The sequence below is a fragment of the Pholcus phalangioides genome, unplaced genomic scaffold, assembly GCF_987345545.1.
Source record: "Pholcus phalangioides strain wild (caught in Gottingen) unplaced genomic scaffold, Ppha-v1.0 ptg000015l_1, whole genome shotgun sequence".
Classification (NCBI taxonomy): Eukaryota; Metazoa; Arthropoda; class Arachnida; order Araneae; family Pholcidae; genus Pholcus; species Pholcus phalangioides.
The window spans coordinates 261,240-278,541 of NW_028301608.1; the positions used below are offsets into that span (position 1 = coordinate 261,240).

General features: G+C 34.7%; 1 long non-coding RNA gene across 1 annotated transcript; it reads right to left on the bottom strand.

Annotated features, from left to right (window-relative positions):
* Positions 1-8,989: 8,989 nt before the first annotated feature.
* On the bottom strand, positions 8,990-13,370 carry LOC149075190 (uncharacterized). The gene is made up of 4 exons (XR_016193968.1): positions 12,983-13,370; positions 12,166-12,239; positions 9,240-9,344; positions 8,990-9,140 (listed from the first exon to the last, which is right to left on the bottom strand). It is a non-coding gene; the product is annotated as an uncharacterized LOC149075190 (long non-coding RNA).
* Positions 13,371-17,302: the final 3,932 nt, after the last annotated feature.

Consider the following 17,302-nt stretch of genomic DNA (forward strand, 5'->3'; position numbering starts at 1 on the left):
GATTGGTTCTGTAGATTTTGATCTGATGACGTAGATTTATTTTCGAAAAAAGATGAAATTTTTCGGCATTTGGAAGCACAGTCTACAAAATCTGCAGATCGCTTTTTTTGATATCGTTCGGATGATGGTATTATTCTAGAGTCAGAAATTCTAGAGTTCTGTGAAATTAATGAAAATGAAATTATGTGTTTTATTTCAAAAAGGCCGAAATAATGTTGTGTGTTCTACTTGCTACCGAAAAATTTCATCTTATATTATCAAGAGAGGCTTATATGTTTACATAATCGCCTAGAATTGGTGTGTTAAATAAGTTATAACAAACTGCAGTACCAGCAGTGACTTGTGATCATGTTGCAGAGTTGTGAAACTCCTTTTTTTCAACGAATGAAAAAAATCAAGAAAATGGGAGTGTAAAAATTCTCAAACTGTTGATAATACGGTAACGGGTACTCTAAACCAGCGAATTACTAAGAAAAATTAATTTAATTACTCAAATTAATTTAATTACTTAAAATTACTAAGTTGTCAACACTGTTTTAGCTTGAGCTGGCACTAAAGAAACACATCAAACACTTAAACTTTAGAATGGAAAATGAAAACAAGAAAATATTTTACCTTTTTTCCCGATGTCAAAATGTAGATGTTTATTTCTATCCTTTTTCAATGATAATAAGACAGCAATACAAAATGCACACAAAAAGAGATGTAAAACAAATACTCAATTTGGAACAGCTTCGGTATTTAAAAAAAAATCTGAACGAAAAGTAATTCCGCATTTGCAAATAATAAATTCTCAACATGAAATTCCCGGTTATAATCATTTCAAATTTCATCTTACGTAACACAGATGACATATCCCCATGTCTCGATTGGTATTTTTTTATGGTTTGTATGGCCCGCTTGCGAGTGACCATTGGCTAGCTTCATCACAAAGAGATACTGTCACCAACACATTCCCCCAAAGACAGGCCCATGCCATTCTCTCCTTCCCCACGTCTCTAACTTCAAACATTGGAGATTCAATAGTAGCGGAATCACTCTTCAAGTATTGTATATTCACATATAGTGGGGTTCAGTATACACCAAAGCTGCATTAAGAGTCTTTGAGCGGCTTCGGTATACACAGAAACACTCATAAAACCACAGTACAGTGGAACACTCGTTTATACGACTCTCATTCATGCGTATTCATTTATACATGTTTGGCTTCGGTCACAGTTCATTCCTATACATTTTAATGTTAAAATATTTAATTCATTAGACGCACAACATCAATTACACGGTGTTTTCATTTCGACTTGAACCCCGAAACTCCGTAAAAACTTCATTTTTGTCAATACGATTTCAATTTTTTTGTAAGCAACAAAAGACGTCACTGGAATTACTATTTTTTACGAATATTATCGCCGGAAAAAGCCATAATTTTTAGTATGATTGCAAACGGATACATCAAAATTCAGCAATCTGATGACCCCTTTAAAGTGGGCTCTAAAATGGTTTGTTTATTGTAAGTTTTTGAGAACTCTGGAGACACGGCGAGCCATAAACAAAATATTTTTCGAAATGCAACTATATTAGATGTACAGACCATACTTCTTCGCATACTACATGTTAATTCCGAGTTTTTTCCATTGTGTTAGTGCTTTGTTTCCCAGCGTTATTCCTGGAGCATTTGCAACTGGTCTGCTGGTGAGAAACGTACAATATATCAGTTCGTTTTTTAATTTCAAGTAGAATTTCGTGTGGTTGTGGTATCTTGTATACTAGCTGGCTATATGGAATCAGCTGTTCTTAATTTCTGAAAAAAAAATTCCCCCCCCCTTCCTTCTCTTGAACGTGAAATTAAAATTTCGACAAAAAATCTGGATCTATGAAAGAGTGAAGCTTGTGAAGAAATTAAATATGCCGAGTTACTTTTGGAGACGGTTGCAAAAAAATATAATAAAAATAAATCTGTAGATATAAACAGAATTGTTCGCAGAAAATCTTACAAATTTGTTTTTAATTTTCTTTTTTTCTCATTTGTAAAATAATCGTAAGAATCCTGAAGAGAGAGAGAGGGATTAAATAGGCAAAGTCATATTGGATTAAATTTATCCAAAAATCGCAATCTAATGACCTTTCTTTGTTTTCTTCATATTCAGATTACTTTTAAGCATAATCCGAAAGTTAAATAAAAATTAATTTCTGAGAATTTGGGAGAGTTGCGGCTAAATAAAAACTATGCCGTGATTCGGTCTCTCGAAAGTCGTATAAACGGGGTTCTCTCTCTCTCTCTCCCCACTGTATTTATTTTATTTTCTTCATTCCCCCCTCTCTTCTGATTTGGAGACCACCCAATGTCCGAATTTGACTGGTCTTGTGCTACCACACTGATGTTTATCTACCTATATTGCTCTAAAATGAGCAATATATATCGTTTCTCTTTAATGAGCGTCAAAAAAAAAAAATCAATAAATGGTCATATCCTTGGCCATCGCCATCCCCCATCTGTTCTTTGTCTTTTTATGAGAGCAAAAGACCTATATTCCAGAGAAGTCGGTCCCTGAAAAACTTATCTTTTCAGTTGAACTTTCCTTTTCCTTTTTGAAAAAAAAAAAAAAGAGCAGTCATAAAACATCGATCTCACAAATGATGGAATCTTTTTGTGCAAGTTTTTTCTTTGACTCCCTTCATATTCGTTTGAAGCTGAAGCTGCTTCAGGAAAACAAGAAAAGGGCTTTGCCCCACGAGTGGTCATTTTTTATCTTCACTGGTGGAAGCCGTCTTATTTGCGACCGGGACATTTGCGACTGAAACAAAAACCGTAGTGTTTGCGACCGAAGCCACGGGGGGCATCAAAGGGAGGGTAAGTTGAAGGAAGATGTAGCAAGAGGGGTGATTTACAGCACCCAACTTGTCAGTATCTCAGGGAAAGGATTACACACTCAATTTAACGGACTAGCAGCGTATGGTTTCTCGTTAAATTCGATTTTTCTTCTGAGACCAAATAGCTGCAATGTTTTACTGTAAAAAAAATAAATATCATCGATAGAAACGGAATAGAATATTTACACTATTTTTGATGTATAGATCTGTTGTATCGGGAATTTTTTGTTCATTATTTCCTAAATTACTATTTTTTGCGTTATCACGATAAGATAGTCAAAAATTGGAAAGTTTATTTATTCTGCATTATCCGGATACACTCCATTCAGTCCGAAGTTGGGTCCGTTGAATCGGGGTGTGTTGTCTTATTAGGGGAAATGAATTCCACAGTGTAATATTTTAGATAAACTTGAGGTAGATTACAACACACCTATCGCTAAATGAAAAAGTAAAAGTAAGTTACACGTTAAGTATACGCAAAGAGAAAAGGTTAAACTAGTTTGACAAATTCTTAAAACGAAGTGTAATACTTGCTACAGTCTCTTTCGTATAAACATTTCAAGAAATTTGAATAAAATTTTGAAATGCAGTGTGGAAATAAAATTCAAAAGTCTTACAGGTGAATTTAAAAAAAACAGGTGACTGGAAAAAAGGAAAGAAAAATAATGTTCATAACAAAAATATGGAATATCATTGAGCAAACAAACGAAGAGAAAAAACTAGTAACAGATTAATTAAAATTTCAGAAGTATGTACCCGTGATGTGTTCCTGTTACGATGATAGACCGGTAACTGGTTCACGGAACACTAACCGACAACAATTTAATAGCAGTTTAAGGAGACAAATTATTATGCACATGCCGAAATATTATTGATATCGAATATACATTAATTATTGAATATTAATAATACTTATCGACTAAATCAGATGCTGTCGAACTCATATGTGCGATGTACGTCAGGGAATTTTCTATCATTTTTTTGTTGTTGGTGAATTTGCTAGATATATACCAGCAGACGGATTATTTACTGGATTTATATTTTACCGGATTATTGCACGGGATTTACTAGATATATACATTCGTGTTTTTGAATGCACCTAAAATTCATCCAGAAATTCTTACTACATTTCCAGGATCCCAGAGAAAAGGAGAAAAAGTTAAAATTTTTTAAGTAATGAACCTTATTGGGCACGTCAAAGAGTTGTTTATCAATAGAAGAATGCGTCTTTTGTGGAAAGCTACAACTATTAATTTTTGAAGAAAATTGAAATGTTTGAAAACAAATATTAATTTCTCATTAATGCTTACATTTTGAATGCTTTTATTTTTGAAACATATGACAACCATATTTTTATGGGCATCTTTTTATCAGCCACCTCGTTGGGCATTTTGCCTGTTGTGGCGTTGTATTTGTATTTGTATTTACGAATGGCAGTAGCAAAGTTCGTGCCCGCCCCCCCTTCCTGGAAAAGGTTGAAATGACGGCCCTGCCTCATACTTACACTCTGGCCTCGTGTTCCAGCATGTACCGATTCGTTATAAATTCCACAGAGGAATGTGCACGAGATGCATGTACAGTTATGTACTAGTATTAACCAACTTCGTCAAAAAGATCCGTCACTTTGAGCAATTCTTCAAATTATCATCAGGCCCTAGAGATTAGCGAATTTATGGCATTCGCTGCATCCTTGGGAATGAGATCAGAACTGTCGTATCTCAAAGTGTTCTTATCCGATCTCGAGGGATCGTGGGAGTACTTGAAAATGCCCGGGAACAATGGTTGAAAATCGCAGTAGGCCTATATCAATACAGTAGCACTCAATTATCCGAATCAATTGGGACCAGTCCCCATCCGCATGATTGGATAATTCACGAAATGAATGTTATTTCTTAGTGAAAAACGAATTTTGCTTTAGTATGTAAATGTAACTTGCTGACTATCAAAACAATTTTTTTTTTCACATTTTATACTTGCGTAGGCCTACTGTATTAAAATGTTTCATTGCCTGAACATATCGGTTCAGTCAGTTGTTTTGCTGCCTTCACCTGTTTTAGTGGAGTTGAAGCGATCCGGATAACTGAAGTCACTGCACTTTCAATAAATGCAATTTTATCTCTGAAATATGTTTTTTATAAACACTATCGTAGCACTCTACGGCATAAATTTCTAAATGGTGTTCGGCGGAACCCGGAGGTTCCATAAGAAATTTTTTGGGGTTCCAAGAAATCAAACGTCATTGATCCCTAAAACATTTTGGAACCCGGAAAGGTTGCAAATTAAAAAAGTGTTTGTTACAGCCCCTGTTCTTTATTTTGCACTGACAAAAAAAGTGGCACATATTTTTACAAATTTGGATGACCAAACAACAATGAAAACGGTAATAGTAGTTTTATCTCCCCCGACCCGGGTAAATTTTCGAATGCAAGTATGTAAATATGTAAGCTGTTACTTCCAGCTAAGTATGGGGCCACACAACATCTCTTTTCCCAGGAAACCCTTGATGGGTCACCCTTAATGCTGAAACAGCCATGCATAAAACAAAAAGAAAGCTCATTGAACTCTATCCCAGGGTAGGCATGGACAGAGCCGCAACTAGGGGACGGCAGAGGAAGGGGCTCCCGAGAATAGTTTGTTAGATATTTTCCTATATAAAAGAATCACTTCAAAGCATAAATAGGGACAGAAACCAATATCTCCAGCTTGCCTCTGACAAAGTTTGGCGACGCCCCTAGGAGCCGCGACACACACTTTGCGAAACAATACCATCAAGGGTTCCACGGAAAAGTCTCATACCCATCAAAGGTTCCGCGAAAGCTTTTAGGTTAGAAATCCCTGTTCTACTTCATAAATTTCCAACTGGGGTTCCGCAAGAGCTGTTTTGGCGTACCGCGGAATCAAACGTCACGGAAAAACCCTAAAAAATTCCGGGATAACAGCTCATAAATAAAACTATTTTTTTTTTAGTTACCAATATTACAGTGGTTATTAATTTTGATGGAATAGGGGATGTCAACAAACCATTTGGATGACCTAACAACTAACTGAGAAACAGTAATTCCAGTAGCTGCTCGATCAAAAACTGTGAACATTTTAATCATGAAGAGAATTCAAGAATAACATTGCTCTGCAATTTTTTTTCTTCAAACCCTTCTTTTGTTCAATGTTTAAATCTGTTGGATTTTTTTTAAATATTGAATTTTAAAACCAGAAGCTGGTTCCAACTCCATGAGACGGTAAGACGCCATAATAGGCGATATTCCGCTTGTATCTGGAAATCAACAGGGTGACCATATAACTCGTCTTTAGGGGCATTTTTTAATGATTTGAATGCTTAATTTACATTTTTTTACATACACGTTTATGACGTAGGTGAATGAACTTGAATTTGAATAAGTCGTAAAAAGGATTGTGTTGTTTGGAAAATTTTCTCTTGGCCAGGAGTGAGGATTCCTGAACCACAAAACTTGAGTGAACTTTACTGCACACCCTGCATGTTAGAGAAATATTAAAAGTAACTTTAATATTTCTCTTTAATAGTTCTAACACATTTGCCGCTGTGGTGGTCGAGTGGTTATAGTGCCGGACTCGTGATGCGAGGATCCGGGTTCGAACCCCACAGTGGTGGTCGGCTGAAGTTGGTTTTCTGTGGTTCCCAACTTCAAGGCGCAAATGCGAGCCGATCTCCCCTTTAAAAAGTCTCGCCACAGAGAGCAAGAGTCCTACAACGATAAATCATTCAACCATAACACTTCACTCATAGTTAGAAAAACTGGGGGCAGATGACAGCCCTACACATAACAAGCATTACACAGAAACAAACTTTATAGTCAGGTTGCACTACACGTACACGCACATTCCCGCATGTACCGATTCGTTGGGGGGTTCCGCGGCGGGGGGGGGGGGGGGTGCATGTGTGGTGTAGCAGTAGTAGGTAGGGCCTCCAAAAAAAAAATTGCTCGGGGATCCATGATGTTCTTAAGTCAGCCACCTCGTTGGGCAATTTGCCTGTTGTGGCGTTGTATTTGTATTAATTAGCTTTTACTACAAACTAATGTAGTAAAAACGTCAAGATCCATAGAAACGCTGAATGAATTGAATAGCACACGACAATGAGCTTCTTCAAAAGTGCACCTTTAAACGGCACTGGAAAAACGCAAACTCTATGGTCTATGGTATAACATCTATTCTTTCAGTATTATTTCAATGTTCGCTTATGAAGATTGTTTAAATCAGATTTTTTTTGTAATCATATTAAACAGATGACCAATCTTAGTGTATTCGAATGGTCGCATAGCTTTCCGGTCTGGTCCTTTGCACTTTTTTTAAATGAATTTTTAAATTGATTTGAAATACAAAATTTTGAACTTGGGCGCTGTTACACGTACTGTGATTAAATGATTAAACTTTCTTCATTTCCTGTTCTTGCTGAAAAGGGAAATTCGCAGATGGCCATAGGTCAAAGGTCAACACGAAAATGCCTGAGAACGGAAACAGATGAGAGGACCCTAGATCCCTATCATCGTCCATTAGTTGCCCCCTGTGGTGTCGGTCGCAAATGTCCCGGTCGCAAATAAGAGGACACCCACTGGTGGGCCAAATAGAAAGGCTAGTGGGGCAAAATCCCCCCTAGTTAACATGTTAAAAAAAGGCCTGGTACATGAAAGTTAAAAAAATGTCCTTTTCATGGGCAATGAAAATAAAATTTTCTGGGGCTGGATTCTCCCCTTGTCCTTAGAAAACGCTCGCTCAGCACTTGTCCTTAACTTAAGGAGCTGCTCAACAGAGAGCTTCAAGGAGAATTCCCCGAGATGCATTCTCCCCTTCTCCTTAACCATTATCCTTAGGATCACGTGACTGGTTGCGGAGAAAAAACGGGTCTTTCGGTTCGTTCAGTTCGGTTCTTCGGCTCAGCTCATCGTTTGACCAATCAACGTAAAGCAAAAATTTTACAACTACTACTATACGTATCGAAAATCAATATTTCTTCTACATTAGTGGCAACAATTGCTTTATTTACATTAATTTCGCGCGTATTCTTCCCCTCCCTAATTTTTATTTTTGTACATTGGCGTTTGCTTTTATACGTATTAATTTTTAGGTTTCATTTGAATAAGTAGTTTCAGAGTTTTTTCATTATATATCTTATATATAATTTTTAGGAAAAAACTAATATATGTATAATTTTTTTATTTCCATTAAATTTTAACCAGCTTATCCCTTTAACCCTTGCGGGTGAGATACTTGGCAAACATTCGTTTTCAAAAATTTCCCGGTCTTAAATGATTACGTAACAAAAAAAGTAAATATCCACGAAAGTGACTAAATTTTTAGATTCAATTTTTTTTGTATAGAAATTTTTTTACTATAGAGATTGTTAGTTTTACTTGGATTTTTTTTAAAACTCAATGCTGAGTTTTATCTATGGTATAAAAACCTTAGAGGAAGTAAGAGGAAATTAATAAGGGAGGTATATATCCTCTTAGGTAAAAACCCAAGGGAATCAACGACACCCAAATTATATTCATTAAAAAAATGTAACGCATGCTGCATAGCACAACCACTTAGAGGTTGACACAGCAGTTATGTTCAATCATCGGGGTGGGATGTTGAACATTTTCCAAGTCTATGAATTTAATGTCAATGTTAAAGCCATTTGGATTTATGTCTCATATTCCTAAACAAATGCTACATACAATTAGAGCTCTTGCACTATCAGTGGGTCAGTTGGAAAAACTATATTCTCAAGAGAAGTGTGATCTCTCACTCAGGGAAATGTATTCACCAGAGATTTCTTAGGTAGGATACTCACTTTGTACTGTAACATAACAAGCAAGTTATCAACTATGTAATTACATCTGTTATAATGTATTTACACTCAAGTTATTAGAATAAGGTTATTTAGAACTGTTCATTTTGTTTTTTCAGCTGCATCTAATAAAAAAATAAATTGTAATTATAATTTCGATAGATTAACTTTATATGTTATTCCATCCAGTTGTTAAAAATACACGTGAATTTCCTATGCAACTGATTCTTGCGTCAAATTCACTGCAATAAAGCAACATCCATAGATTTTTTTTTGAATTAAAAATTGTAATCACAAAACAGAAAACACCTATTTACTGCTCATGAATAAATTTATTAGACACTTGTATACAGTATCATTAAAAGCATTTCACATGCACATATATGATCGTGCTACGTATGAATATACAAGATGATCAACTTCCAAGTCAGCACTGAAAGGTCATTTCATTCAGCATTTTCACCTGAAATGAAGGAAGTGGGTAAATCGATAAATTAATGAATATTGGAAGCTTTGTGTGTGTCATAAAAATGACAGAGTTAAAAATGAAGGTTCAACTTACTCGAGAAATTCATGGATTAAATCCATCTGCACTGAGTTCTACGTCGTTAACAGAAAAATGTAATTTCTTCCTTTTTATAACCCTCACTTCAGCAAAGTCAAAAACCTAAAAACATTTTAAATAGTTACAAATAATATTTCAATGTATCCATAGTGATGGAACACTACTAACAACCATACATGCACTTCACACACATTCCTCTCATATTTTCCTTCTGCATACTTTCTAGAAATTGTTCATTTGTTGATTAGTTCGAAAAATTTTACAAAATTGCTCACTTGTGTGTTTCAATAACTTTTTTTTCAATGTTCATTCAACAATTGATTATGTGTCAAAGATTCTCGCACATCTTTGGGTAGGATGAATGATTTCTGAAACTTTTTGAGCAGAAGATGTTTGGGAAAGCTAGACCAAACTCACTTTAAATGAGAAAGAGCAAGTTTTTGCTTATTTTAGACAATTGCATTGCTCATTCAGAGATAAAATATCTTCAGACAATCCAAATATGATTTCTCTGCCTAATTAAAGATGCCTATTCACAATAATTATAAACAGGGACATACATAAAAACAGTTTTTAAAAATCATTGAAGGTGAGATAAAATGGAAACCTTGCTAACTCAACACCTGCTTAAGTGGGCAATTTTCTCGATCCTATAAGAGAGTTGAGTTATCAAGGTCCCACTTATACTACTGCACCACATATACACATTTCTCTAAGGAATTTAATATGATTGGCATGTGTTGGAAAGTGGATAAATAGTTTCTGTAAGGTTTCCCCCTATCCGGAAGGAGCATGATGGGATTAGAAAGCATGGGTGGGGAGAAAGGTCCTCAACGGTGAAGAGAAAAGAAGCTTGATGTGTTTTGGGTAGTTAGAGAGTGGCTCCTGTGGACTCAGGAAGTAGTTTCAAAGGCTTGCTGTAAGCGAGGAGGACGTGTGAATATTATGTTTATTGTTGAAAATTATGATTAAACCAAGTAATATATATAAAAGTGACAGTGATTATGATTGTGGCAATCAGTCATTGTAAACGAACCCGACAGTTTCCTTCCTTAACACAAAACTAACATTCCTAAATTGGAATGCATTGGCCATGTTCAGAAGATGGTTGGTGCACGTTTGAGTTAACTAAAGAAAACCACGAAAGGATTGAGTGGTAAAGGTAAATTAACCAATAAACTACAAAATTACTATGGTATTGCTATTCGTAGCAATGTGGGAAATTTAAAAAATATGCAGTTACAGCATCTATGGTGGTCGAGTGGTCATAGTGACGAACTCGTATCATGAGCACCCGGGTTCGAACCCCACCATTGCCACAGTGGTGGTTGGCTGAAGTTGGTTTCTTGTGGCTCCTAACTTTGAGGTGCAAATGTGAGCCAATCTCCCCATTAAAAAAGTCTCGCCACAGAGAGCAACAGGCCTACAACGATACAATTACTTAATCATTACACTTCAATCATAGTTAGAAAAACTAGGGGCAGATAGCAGCACTAAGCATAAACACCGAAACAAACTCCACATCAGCTTTCACTACACATACATTCCAACATGTACCAGTTCTTCATAATATCCGCAAAGGAATATGGACGAGGTGCATGTGTGGTTTATTAGTAGTATGCAGTTACAGCTGTATTTTTTCATTGTTGATCCAGTCATAAAGAGCATAAGTGGGCAATGTCCAAGAGGACCCGACAGTTGGTGTAAGCATCAGAAAGCTGCATGTGAATGACATAAAATTACTGATAAATCTCCTGCTGGCGCCTCTAATGACAGCATAAATGTAATAAAGCCAACATACATGAGCCCTTGTGCACAATCCCTGTTTCAAAGTGCTTGCATGGTACACTGCAGAACAACAATGTGATTTGGACAATTTTGCCTCTAAGGGCACTTTTATCGAACTGCAAACAATGCTTTTGGGGACTATTGCAGTTCTGCGTTTTAATTCTGGCTATGTAGGCATATTTTCTGTACTTGAAATCTAGGAATCCTAGTTGATGAACTAGCGTCTATTTACTCTGGGTTGGGCGATGCGAGTGTGACATGTTCGAGATATCATACAACACTGGCAAAAAATGACCAGAAGAAAAAAAAGCAGAAAGTCAAAATTAGAGATATTTGAAGCAAAGGAAGTTCTGTCATACAAATGTTGAGAATTCTGAATGTTAGGAGTGTATGTGAAACTTTTTTTTAATGCATTTTTTGAGAAACTGATTTACATCATTCTTGTCTGCTGCAAACCTAATGCCTACAAAACTTTAGAAGATATAAATTTTTTCCAGGGGTTCTGTACAGCTATGAGTATGCAATGAACTAGGATCTAAGCAATATCTTTGAAACTTTTTGATTTACATGATTTTGAATTTAAAATATTGAGTTTTTTTAAATAAAGTTTTTTTTCACGTAAACAACCATATCTCAAAATTTTTTCATTTTTTTATATTTCAAAACTTTTAGTTCATTGAACAGAACAATATTATAGCAACATACTGTGTGAAGAACAAGTTGATATAAGTAGTAGTATTTCACAATGTTTTGCATAAATACTGAAATTATACTAATTTTAGATGTATAATTACTCTAGCCAATATACATTTTCTTTTATTATGTTAATGTTTTTATTAAATATTAATGAAGAAACATTTTCTTATGTTTACATATGTTAAAAAACATGTCTTAGTTTTATTCCACATTCAAATTAAAAACACAAGCATTTCATCCAAAATAACGTTTTTGAAAAAGTACCTCACATGTAGTCAGTCGCCTTAATGCATGCTTCTCAAATAAAATACACATTATTTCAAGAACTAAATTACACTTAACTTTATAATGCTATTTCCTATGTAAGTTCAATGTTACAAAATTATAAATGGTTAGATACAGAAAAATTTCAAACAAAATGTAGAAAAATTAGACTTACCTTTAAAGAAATGTGCCGAAATCATACAAGATCTGCCTGTCATTTCCTTTAGAATACACCAGACTCTCCATACTCTGTAGTACAAAATATTAACATTAATACCACTAAAACTGAAGTTTCACTCATAAAAATTAATTACTCATGCAATACATTAATAAAGTGCTTAATAAGCTATGTTATATATGCAACCATTAAAAAAATTCAAAATCATGATACATATAGAACCTGCAGCAATTAAGGGAAGCATGCGAATTAAATATAGAATTTGGCACTCATTTTGCATTGAATTAAAAAATAAATTTTTAACAATATATAGTGGGGTCTGACTGGTAGGGATGTAGTTTTTTTTAGGATGCATTACATTTATATGCAGGAATTTTTAAGCGCTTTTGCACATAGCGAGTGTGTGTATCACGTTTGCATGTCAACTTTTACATCCAAAATATACGATTGGCATTTTCATAATAGGGTTTAGAGAGCCTTCAACTGTTTCCAGTCATTAAGATGGCCCGAAAATGAGCATTAATAAGACAAACATAAGATGCGGCATTATCGGTAGGCCAAACATAATATATTACTATAATACATGCTATTCCTATTTATGAAGGGAATTTATTTACGAATATATCTCTTACACACACACACACATAGATCATCTTGCGATCAGCACATATTTTATGACGAGGTCAGTCAGTAGGATTTTTCTCCCAAAAATTTCGACTAATTTAATGTATATTAACATGCAAAGTGAGTGATATGTCATGACTAAAAATATTACGAAAAATAAAAAAAATTCGGTTTCATCACGTTTACTTACCCTTCCGCTCAACAGCATGTCTTGTCATCTCGGCTGCAACTCCTCACATAGCCGCCTTACTGTATTTTTCGTTAACCTAAATTCCTTGCATCATCTTAAATGCATATATCCAGCATTAATAGCATCAAAAAACACGAAAACAATTGTTTGAATGTGAATATATCTTCTACTAGAGCACGCATCGCCGCCGCCATTACGGGAAATGTAGTTGTCCTCAAGCTTAAGGAGAGCGTCTCCTCACTCCTCCACTAGCGCCATCTTTGTCCTTGAGTAAGGAAGTAAAGCTTTCCTTATTTAAGGAAAAGCGAGCGGAGAATACGGAATTTTTTCTCCTTTCCTTTATTAAGGACAAACAGAGGGCTTAAGGAGAAAAACCTCGCTAAGGACAAGGGGAGAATCCAGCCCCAGGCGCATTACCAGAGGAGTGTACACAATCCTGGAGGGCTGCTCAAGAAGAAATAAAGAAAATATAATAGAAAGCGATTAGCGCCCCGTGTACTAGGGAGGCAAGCGAATTACCCACCCGTTCCAGACAAGTGGGGGGGGGCCGCTATTGCCTACTAAACAATGAATATCTATAGTGGATCGTGGTTCGGCTATTCAGTTAAAAAAAAACGGAATGCCCCTTTACTAGCTGTTCCAAAACATCCTCAACTCAATGCTAAAATAGTGTGTGCTGCAGGCAGCTGAGTGTTTAAATAGATGTATATGTCCACTGATAGCAATTTCTTTGTCCCCACTAGAACTACAGCGACAGTAAACAGAAAGGAAAGAAAAATTCCACATTTTTTATTTTTTGCCGTGCCCCTTTTCTCTTGATGTTCTAAACACGTGTTTATTTTGCTTTTTTCCTTGCTAAAAGAAGAAAACATACAAGAAGTTTTCCCTTTCAGTTTTTTTTTAAAAATTGTATTTGATACTTGGGAAAAAAATCAGAAATCTACATAGGAGATTTTTATTTCTGAATCTATAATTCTGTGGGTGCTCCGCCCCGTCATACAAAGGACTGTGGGTGCTCGAGCACCCACAGCACCCCCGGCTCCGACGCCACTGGTCTCTAATATGAAAATATTTATATTAATGCCAAGCAAAATATATTACCTTTTTTTAGCTTTTACCTCTTGGCAGGAATATATTTATTTGATGCTTTGCTGATATTTTGCTGCTGTGTGTAAACATGACATTTTCCTTCTATATTCAGTCGATCTCGCTTATAACATTCCCATGTATAATATTTTCCTGCTTAATACTCGAATTAATTTTTATTAAGATTTCCTGTTTAAAGCATTTTCCCCGCTTACATTATTCATGGTAATTTTTTGAAAAAAAAAAAAAAACCTTTATAAGCAGAATCCACAGTATTTGCACAGATGAAAACACGTGCACAACAAAAAATATTTTCTGTGATGCACTCTCATTATCAAAATTCATATAATTATCAGCTAATTTCATTCTATTTGTGCATCAGTATTTTGCATATAAATATCAGTTCATTCGTTTATTATTTACAGTTAAATCTCACTACAATGATACTTGATATAAAAATAAATCCCTCTACATCGATATTTTGAAAGTCTTGTTTGGAAATTCCTATAGTATAACGTTAAACTGCTGCCACTCGATTAGAGATGTGAGATGAGAATATTAATATGAGAAATAACTTGAGAATAATTCTTATTATTTTTGATAAGAATACTCCCCAGTAATTTATAAAAGTAGTCTTTCCAAAGAATATTATCTAGGATATTATATATAATTATATTATAAATAACTGGAGAATATTCTTATTAAGAATAATAGGAATATTCTCAAGTTATTTACAATAGTAGTCCTTCCAGAGTCCTTTGTTACAATATTCTCAAGAATTTTACATCTCTAATCTTAATACAACAGCAATCCCTCTACAATGATATTTTTTCTTGATTTGCAGAATATCATTTTATTGAGATTTTAGTGTGTGATCATACCTTTCGTGCTCAAAACACCAATTCAAAAATTCATGAAATTACTTTTTGGAACCTTATTTATGTGTAGTTCATGCCAGCATTGGGCAATGATTGAGTGAAATTTATAATGTTTAAGTAATCTATCATTACATAACTAGTACCACGTGATTGCTGATTACATGTGCTTTATTCGTATTATGCAGTATGATTTCACTGTATTTGAAATCACAACACATGAGTATGATTTGCTTCATTCTTTAGGGAAATTTTTTTTCATGAAAACTATATTTTTAATTTTTCATATGAAACAAGTATTTGGGAGCAAAAGTAGGGTGAAAACACATCTATGATAAAATGTGGCCACTGAAGACGAGCTGACTACATCACGGAAGAAAATCTCAATATTTATTTACAATGTTTGTGTGTGTGTTATACGTACCATTATTTTTTTTAGCAATCTCAAATACTTCCATATAAATATGAATAAATTATTTTTGATAATTGATTTGTCGTTATTTCTTAAGTGAGGAAAATGTTAGCTTTTTTTTTACGCAGTTTGAATTTGTGCCTTAATTATGTTCAAGTTACAGTGTAAATTTTGAAAGTAACGAATTACTAGATTGTGATTATCATGTAAATACAGTATATATTTAAAAAAAATCCAGATTTAACTACCAATCCTGCTAGTAAAAAGAGGGATGGAAAATGATTTTGTTGATGAATAATGACGTTGAATCTATCAATATATGTCAAGTTTTTTTTAATTTTTAGTCTTGGCTATTAGTTTACCCTTTAGTTAAACATGATTCAAAGGCAATGCATTTTACACACATAAAAAAAAAAAAAATTGTCCATACACTAATGCTTGTATTGACTGTCAGATTCGAAACTTTGTTTACAGATTTTTTATTTTTAAGAATCTTTCAGCTTATATTTAATAATATAATGAACTGTTTTGAACTGAATCTAACTTTTTATGTAAGCTAATCAAAAAACTAGTACACATGTTGGAACAGTTTTTTTGTTGAAAAGAAAACTGTTGGGTTTAGCATTTTATACATTGAGAGGGGGCACATCTTGTGTGTAGGAAGGATTGCATGCAACTATCATACAAGTTTCAACAAATTACAAAAAATCAGTCTCAGATATTAACTTATTTGGCAAATAGGAAATTAGCTATTAATGTTCAATGTGCATCACAAGAATTACTATTAGCACTAGTACTAATTACGAATTTTTAGTGCTAATTACTATTAGCATAAAAAAATTTTTTGGAAATCAAATTCACTGAATTTTGTACTTTTTCATTTTAATATGTGTATCTAAAAATTTGATTTCAGGTACAAAACAATCATAATTTAAAAAATATTCAGATAAAAATTATTTTTTGAAAAATTTCCAAATTTATTAGTATTTTTTAAAATATAAATTTTACTCAATTGCGAACGTCCTTTTTTCCTTCATTTCATTCACGATTAATAAAATTTGTATGTGCTGATACATTTTTTTTTTCTTCAAAGCAATGAAAAGCGCATAAGCTGATTGTACGTGCGATATGTAATTTATCTAATCTGAGAATATTAGCAATTCCGTAGCGAAATGAAAAACTATCATTATAGATATAGCGGAAGTAGGAAAGAAAACCGTAGCTGGAATGAAATGGAATTTCCATTAAAAAGGGGATGATAAAACCATATTTTGCTTATGGAAAAAAAATTGTTGAAAAACGTAAACACAAGAATCCAACCGTTGGGTTTTCTACTTCATTAGAAGATCAAAAACCAACTCAAAAAATTCAACTGATCCGCGTTTCAGGACCGTGAGTGGTGAATACGGCCGTTAGACTTTCACAGTTTATCGAAACCAACAACATTATCAGACCGGAGCAACACGGGTTCCGACCAGAACACTCATGTGTAACCCAACTCTTAAGGGTCACGGAATACATTACTAACTCGTTCAACTACACCGACACAGTGGCAGCCCTATTTTGCGATATATCTAAAGAATTTGACAAGTGCGAAATAGCCACTCTTCTGTCAAAGCTCATCACCCTTAATTTCCCGCCACACTTCATTCTCTTCTTCTTCAATTACCTGATGGGGCGAACCTTTCAAGTGAAAATAGGCCAAGATTTATCGACTACTAGACCCGTACGGGCCTCTGTCCCACAGGGCAGCGTTCTTGGCCCTCAACTTTTTCTTCTCTACATCAATGATTTTCCCACACCCAGAAACGGTATTCTTGCCCTCTTTGCTGATGATGCAGCAATTCTGTGCAGCAGTAGAAATCCTGCTTATGCTCTCTGGAACTTCCAAGATGCCGCCCCGACATAGAGCAATGATGTATAGCCTCTGACGTTCGCATGAACTAT